Below are 8,429 nucleotides of genomic sequence, written 5' to 3'. Positions count from 1 at the left end.
AATAAGATAGCATTATTTAAAGCTCTCTGTGTTTTCAATTTCATATAGCCCATAGGCCAATGAATAATTTTTATCCAGGAGTTCATCTCTTGGAGCTCGATATATACAAGAATAATAAAAAACCACTTAGCTGTACTTTTCTGAAAGATAGGAGTTTGAATGAAAACCTAATCCTACTGTTCCAAAGGGTCATAACGCCATTTCTCAACAGACAGAGCTGTTATAATGTAATTTTATTAGCATTACTTGTGATTAAGTCATTATATAATTAGCACAGTGATTTATTCCCCAGACAGTGAAAGGTTAATTAACTCTTTTGTCTCCGTGTCTGCCTATTGCTGTGTGTGTGTGTGTGTGTGTGTGTGTGTGTGTGTGTGTGTGTGTGTGTGTGTGTGTGTGTGTGTGTGTGTGTGTGTGTGTGTGTGTGTGTGTGTGTGTGTGTGTGTGTGTTAGAGGTCGACCGATTAATCGGAATGGCCAATTAATTAGGGCCGATTTCAAGTTTTCATAACAATCGGAAATCGGTATTTTTGGGCGCCGATTTGCCAATTTTTTATATATTTAAAAAATGTTTTTAAAGTATACCTTTTATTTAACTAGGCAAGTCAGTTAAAAACTAGGCCGTTATTTTCAATGACGGCCTAGAAACGGTAGTTAACTGCCTTGTTCAGGGGCAGAACAACAGATTTTCACCTTGTCAGCTCAGGGGATCCAATCTTGCAACCTTACAGTTAACTAGTCCAACGCAATAACGACCTGCCTCTCTCTCGTTGCACTCCACTAGCGTGTCCTGCGTTGCATATAATCTGACTGAACATACAAGTATCTAAGTATCTGACTGAGCGGTGGTAGGCAGAAGCAGGCGCGTAAACATTCATTCAAACAGCACTTTCGTGCGTTTTGCCAGCAGCTCTTCGTTGTGCGTCAAGCTGTTTATGCGCTGTTTATGCGCTGTTTATGACTTCAAGCCTATCAACTCCCGAGATGAGGCTGGTGTAACCAAAGTGAAATGGCTAGCTAGTTAGCGCGCGCTAATAGCGTTTCAAACGTCACCCTCTCTGAGCCTTGGGGTGGTTGTTTCCCTTGCTCTGCATGGGTAACGCTGCTTCAATGTGGTGGCTGTTGTCGTTGTGTTGCTGGTTCGAGCCCAGGGAGGAGCGAGGAGAGGGACGGAAGCTATACTGTTACACTGGCAATACTAAAGTGCCTATAAGAACAAATGGTATAGAGGGAAACAGTCCTATAAATACTATATTAACTACAACCTAAAACTTCTTACCTGGAAATATTGAAGACTCATGTTAAAAGGAACCACCAGCTTTCATGTGGTCTCATGTTCTGAGCAAGGAACTGAAACGTTAGCTTTCTTTCATAGCACATATTGCACTTTTACTTTCTTCTCCAACACTTTGTTTTTGCATTATTTAAACCAAATTGAACATGTTTCATGATTTACTTGAGGCTAAATAGATGTTATTGATGTATTATATTAAGTTAAAATAAGTGTTCATTCAGTATTGTTGTAATTGTCATTATTACAAATAAATAAATAAATTGGCCGATTAATCGGTATCGGCTTTTTTGGTCATCCAATAATTGCTATCGATATCGGCGTTGAAAAATCATAATCGGTTGACCTCTGTGTGTGTGTGTGTGTGTGCATAAATGAATGTGTGTGTGCGTAAGGACTGTGTGTGAGTATGTATACGTTTGGGAGGTACACACAAACACTTTTGAGCATCACGTGAGTCCCTGAAACAGGATGGGCCAGAGAGATTTATCACGATCGTTACTTATTAATCTGAGAAAATAAACACACGTTCACTCTTTCTCCTTCTCTCCATCCCTGTCTCTTTCTCTCCCTCCATCTCATAGGGTGACGTTCAAAGTTTATACAGTGAGGTCATCTCTTCTAATTGGCCTGAGTTGCTGATATTTGCATAAATGTTGCCTAAGAGAAACACTGGACTGTTCTGAAACAAGGATGCCCGTTCACCATGTGGTCCTGGTACTCCAGCAGGAAGTCAGATCAGACATGGTGAAGATGATATCACACTTGAATGTTATCTTTGCGACCGAACTCTTAGCTACTGGAAATAACCCACCAGAAGATCATTCAATTGCTGCTACAATATCATCAACAACAAAAAGACTTTAACTCACCAATACCAAGGAGTTAAGAAAGAAATCGCCGCGGGGGAGATGACAGGTGACACTTTGTGTGACAAACTCCTAGAAAACATGACCTTTGAGTGGAATGCCACCTTTGGGTCAACAACCCTCTCATCTCACCTCCTCTCTTTGGCGTTGTGCTTTGACTATGGAGGATGGACACTCGGACATTCTCCCTAGACTCTTTTCTAATTTCAAAGTTTATACAGTGGGTCTGCATCACAAATGGCACCCTATTCTCTATATATTGCTCTGCTTTTGACCAGAGTCCTATGGGCCCTAGTCAAAAGTAGTACACTAAATAGGGAATCGTGTGCCATTTAGGACTTAGACGGGGATTTTCAGCAGCCGCTTTTCATATTTTTTATAGGCCCTATCAAAAAGCTATGCAGGCAAACAGTACTCATCTAGGACACATTGTGTGTGTGTGTGTGTGTGTGTGTGTGTGTGTGTGTGCCCTTGAGCAAAGAAGATATGCCACAGTGTGTGAACATTAAAAGGGATCTTAAATACTTAAATACTTAAATACTCAGATTGTTGTCCATTTTCAACAAAGGCAATTACCATCCACATAATGCCGAGAGCCAGCATCAATGTCATGCCTGTAAGCTAGTAAAGGACAAGGATTGAATGGCCACACATCATAGAATACTCCAGGCCTCAAATATGAGAGTTGGCTAGCTTGTGTGTGATGGAGACTTGCTAGGGTGACTTCCTCAATGGGGTGTGATACAGCAGTGGCAGTCAGTGCCGTTTAAGATGAGGGAGGACGATTGTTTTTCATGAACATGGCCTTATTTATTTTACAGCATACTGGATGACTGTCATTCATATTCCATTCACCCAGTTCAATGTAACAGTGACAGGTTTAGGCTACGCGATACAAAAATGTTCACTATAGCCATCATGAGGTTGCTACAACCTAGCCTATGAATGAAAGTTAACAACGTAAGTGCACACAGGTCGAGAGACCAATTTGAAGTGACAGATAGTGAGTGACACATGGACAAACAGTGACATTCAGTACCGCCTTGCACACTCTTGCCTGCATCTAGCTGATACAAGGTATAATCATTAGTCCAAAAGTTTCAAACGAGAGTTTCTATTGGACAAATTCGGGTATGTTTATCCCCGTTTTGTTACGTTTGCTTCCGTTTAAGAAATGTTTTTCAACAGAATCAGCGGAATGAATACACCCCTGATCACGCGTAAACACAGTTCACTTTAATAGTAGCCATGCTGTATTCCTTCTCGCATCCATGCGCTCTCCTCCTCTCGCCGCTTCCCTTCGCTTGTGGACTTCAATGCACAACACATCAGCTGTATGTGACCAGGCAGAAAAACCTTTCCAGGCCAAACTGCTTAAACACAGCCTACATCGTTGTCACCATATTAGCTAAAGTAACGTCATAGTCAGCATAGCTAATAGAACTAACGCGTTAGTAAACCCGCTACAATCATGCAGTAACGTTACAGTGTACAGTCAGTAAGCAGTTACACCGGCAGGCCCCGGTGGCAATAAATGAGTAAAACCTTGACTTGGAAGAGTTCCAGTGTTGTGTTGGAGAGTCATAGCCAGCTAGCTAACACAGCATCCCTCTGTTTGAGCAGGGTGTTTCAGTAGGCTAAACAAGACAGCTGCATTTTCTAGCTAAGTAAGTGACACTGAAAGTTACAAAAAATACACACTCTCTCTCGCTCTCTTTCTCTATTTCTCTCTTGATTCTCCTTAATTTTGGAATAAATGAATTTGTTCAAAACTGTTCAACTAATTGTCATTCACTCTCTTTGAGTCAACTACTCACCATATTTTATACACTGCAGTGCTAGCTAGCTGTAGCTTATGCTTTCAGTTCTAGATTAAATCCCTGATCCTTTGATTGGGTGGACAACATGTCAGTTCATGCTGCAATAGCTCTGATAACTTCCGGAGGATATCCTGCAACCTATCATAATTACTGTGTACGTCTATGGAAGGGGGGTGAGAACCATGAGCCTCCTAGGTTTTATATTGAAGTCAATGTACCCAGAGGAGGACAGAAGCTAGCTGTGCATTATGAAAATTCACTGAGGAGGATGGTCCTCCCCTTCCTCCTCCAAGGAGCCTCCACTGATCTCTAGATGGAAATATTAATCACATCAAAGCTTTAGATGGTGAGATAATTCTTATCTATGTAAGCAGGGCTATGGTGAGTAACAGCAGCGCCTTAGCATTCACAATGGATTATATGCTGTTCATCATATCTTCTGGCGACATCACCAAGGAACGTTACAGTAGCTTTATCCACAATGGATGGCATGTCTTCATTTCAGGAAGTGACTAGAATATAAAATGAGGCGAAAGAACTAAACCAGTCTGAAATACTCAAACATACAGGCTCAGCTTAACTTGATCACCAATTCTTGTGAGATAGCGAACCTTAAATAACCTTTGGCTGATGTTGGCTCAATGTTGGATTTCCAACATCCTTTCCAACGTTCTCTGATAACGGGCTAACGTTTCTGTTTCGCTTCTGCAAGATCGTGTTATTAACCATGGAGTCCCCAAACTAAAGACTATTGAGTGACGTCACAAGCTGTAGTGTAGATTATATCTATAGACAACAGCAGTAGAGTGTATCTATAGACATCAGCAGTAGAGTGTATCTATAGACATCAGCAGTAGAGTGTATCTATAGACATCAGCAGTAGAGTGTATCTATAGACACCAGTAGTAGAGTACAGTGCATTTGGAAAGTATTCAGACCCCTTTACTTTTTCAACAACAAAAAAAAAACGTTACAACCTTATTCTAAAATGTTTATTCACCCTCATCAATCTACACACATAATGACAAAGCAAAAAACGTTTATATTAAAAAAATTGAAATATCACAATTACATACAGTTGAAGTAGGAAGTTTACATACACTTAGGTTGGAGTCATTAAAACTTGTTTTTCAACTACTCCACAAATGTCTTGTTAACAAACTATAGTTTTGGCAAGTCGGTTCGGACATCTACTTTGTGCATGACACAAGTCATTATTCCAACAATTGTTTACAGACAGATTATTTCACGTATAATTCACTGTATCACAATTCCAGTGGGTCAGAAGTTTACATACACTAAGTTGACTGCCTTTAAACAGCTTGGAAAATTCCTGAAAATGATGTCATGGCTTTAGAAGCTTCTGATAGGCTAATTGACATCATTTGAATCAATTGGAGGTGTACCTGTGGATGTATTTCAAGACCTACCTTCAAACTCAGTGCCTCTTTGCTTGACATCATGGGAAAATCAAAAGAAGCCAAGACCTCAGAAAATAAATTGTAGACCTCCACAAGTCTGGTTCATCCTTTAGAGCAATTTCCAAATGCCTGAAGGTACCACATTCATCTGTACAAACGATAGTACGCAAGTATAAACACCATGGGACCACGGAGCCATCAAACCGCTCAGGAAGGAGACACGTTCGGTCTCCTAGAGATGAACGTTCTTTGGTGCGAAAAGTGAACAACAGCAAAGGACCTTGTGAAAATGCTGGAGGAAACAGGTACAAAAGTATCTATATCCACAGTAAAACAAGTCTTATATTCCCATAACCTGAAAGGCCGCTCAGCAAGGTAGAAGCCACTGCTCCAAAACCGCCACAAAAAAGCCAGACTAGTTTGCAACTGCATATGGGGACAAAGATCGTACTTTGTGGAGAAATGTCCTCTGGTCTGATGGAACAAAAATGGAACTGTTTGGCCATAATGACCATCATTATGTTTGGAGGAAAAAGGGGGAGGCTTGCAAGCCGAAGAACACCATCCCAGCCATGAAGCACGGGGGTGGCAGCATCATGTTGTGGGGGTGCTTTGCTGCAGGAGGGACTGGTGCACTTCACAAAATAGAAGGCATCATGAGGATGGAAAATGATGTGGATATATATATTGAAGCAACATCTCAAGACATCAGTCAGGAAGTTAAAGCTTGGTCGCAAATGGGTCTTCCAAGTGGACAATGGCACCAAGCATACTTCCAAAGTTGTGACAAAATGGCTTAAGGACAACAAAGTCAAGGTATTGGAGTGGCCATCACAAAGCCCTGACCTCAATCCTATAGAAAATTTGTGGGCAGAACTGAAAAGCGTGTGTGAGCAAGGAGGCCTACAAAACCTGACTCAGTTACACCAGCTCTGTCAGGAGGAATGGGCCAAAATTCACCCAACTTATTGTTGGAAGCTTGTGGAAGGCTACCCGAAACGTTTGACTCAAGGGAAACAACTTAAAGGCAATGCTACCAAATACTAATAGAGTGTATGTAAAAGTCTGACCCACTGGGAATGTGATGAAAGAAATAAAAGCTGAAATAAATCATTCTCTCAACTATTATTCTGACATTTCACATTCTTAAAGTAAAGTGGTGATCCTAACTGACCTAACACAGGGAATTTTTAGTAGGATTAAATGTCAGGAATTGTGAAAAACTGAGTTAAAATGTATTTGGCTAAGGTGTATGTAAACTTCCAACTTCAACTGTAAGTATTCAGACCCTTTACTCAGTACTTTGTTGAAGCACCTTTCGCAGCGATTACAGCCTCAATTTTTATTGGGGAAGACACTACAAGCGTGGCACACCTGTATTTCTCCCATTCTTCTCTGCATATCCTCTCAAGCTCTGTCACGTTGGATGGGGAGCGTCGCTGCACAGCTATTTTCAGGTCTCCCCAGAGATGTTAGATCGGGTTCAAGTCCGGGCTCTGGCTGGGCCACTCAAGGTCATTCAGAGACATGTCCCGAAGCTACTCCTGTGTTGTCTTGGCTGTGTGCTTAGGGTCGTTGTCCTGTTGGAAGGTGAACCTTCACCCCAGTCTGAGGTCCTGACCTGGGGGAGGTTTTCATCAAGAATCTCTCTGTACTTGCTCCGTTCATCTTTCCCTAGATCCTGACTAGTCTCTCAGTCCCTGCTACTGAAAAACATCCACAAAGCATGATGCTGCCACCACCATGCTTCACCGTAGGGATAGTGCCAGGTTTCCTCCAGACGTGACGCTTGACATTCAGGCCAAAGCGCTCAATCTTGGTTTCATCAGACCAGATAATCTTGTTTCTCATGGTCTGATAGTCCTTTAGGTGCCTTTTTGCAAACTTCAAGAGGGCTATCATGTGCCTTTTGCTGAGGAGTGGTTTCAGTCTAGCCACTCTACTATAAAGGTGTGATTGGTGGAGTGCTGCAGAGATGGTTGTCCTTCTGAAAGGTTCTCCCATCTCCACAGAGTAACTCTGGAGCTCTGTCAGAGTGACCATCAGGTTCCTGGTCAGCCCTTCTCTCCCGATTGCTCAGTTTGGCTGGGCAGCCAGCTCTAGGAAGAGTCTTGGTGGTTCCACACTTCTTCCATTTAAGAATGATGGAGGCCACTTTGTTCTTGGGGACCTTCAATGCTGCATAAATGTTTTGGTACCCTTCCTCAGATCTGTGCCCTGATACAATCCCGTCTCGGAGCTCTACGGACAATTCCTTCGACCTCATGGCTTGGTGTTTGGTCTGACATGCACTGTCAACTGCATACCTTTCCAAATCCTGTCCAACCTACTTAATTTACCACAGGTGGACTACAATCAAGTTGCAGAAACATCTCAAGGATCATCAATGGAAACAGGATGCACCTAAGCTCAGTTTCGAATCTCATAGCAAAGGGTCTGAATGCGTATGTTTTTTATTTATTTATTTTTTTACCTTCATTTAACCAGGCAAATCAGTTAAGAACAAATTCTTATTTTCAATGACGGCCTAGGAACTGTTCAGGGGCAGAACGATAGATTTGTACCTTGTCAGCTCGGGCGTTTGAACTTGCAACCTTCCGGTTACTAGTCCAACGCTCTAACCACTAGGCTACCCTGCCGCCCCATGTAAATGTATTTCTGTATTTAAAAAAAAAAAAAAATTTGCAAACATTTCTAAAACATTTTTTAGCTTTGTCATGATGGGGTAGATTGACGAGTGTGTAGATTGACGAGGGAAAAAAGTAATTTAATACATTTTAGAATAAGGCTGTAACGTAACAAAATGTGGAAAAAGTCAAGTTTGAGTGAGACACGGTGTTGCACTCCCATCCTTAAAATGAAATCAATATCGTGAGTAAATGTTGCAGGTTTGCTTTGCTAAAAATAGCTCTCCGTAGCCTTAGACACAGGTATGAAATTAAAATAACAGCCACCAGGTTCATTGTACTGTATGACTCGGCCCTTATTAAACATTCATTGAATTTTTAGACTGTGCTGCGGTTCAATG

The sequence above is a fragment of the Oncorhynchus mykiss genome, chromosome 13 (genome assembly GCF_057628025.1).
Source record: "Oncorhynchus mykiss isolate SJ-2025 chromosome 13, ASM5762802v1, whole genome shotgun sequence".
NCBI lineage: Eukaryota > Metazoa > Chordata > Actinopteri > Salmoniformes > Salmonidae > Oncorhynchus > Oncorhynchus mykiss.
Note: the sequence above shows the minus strand (reverse complement) of the source record.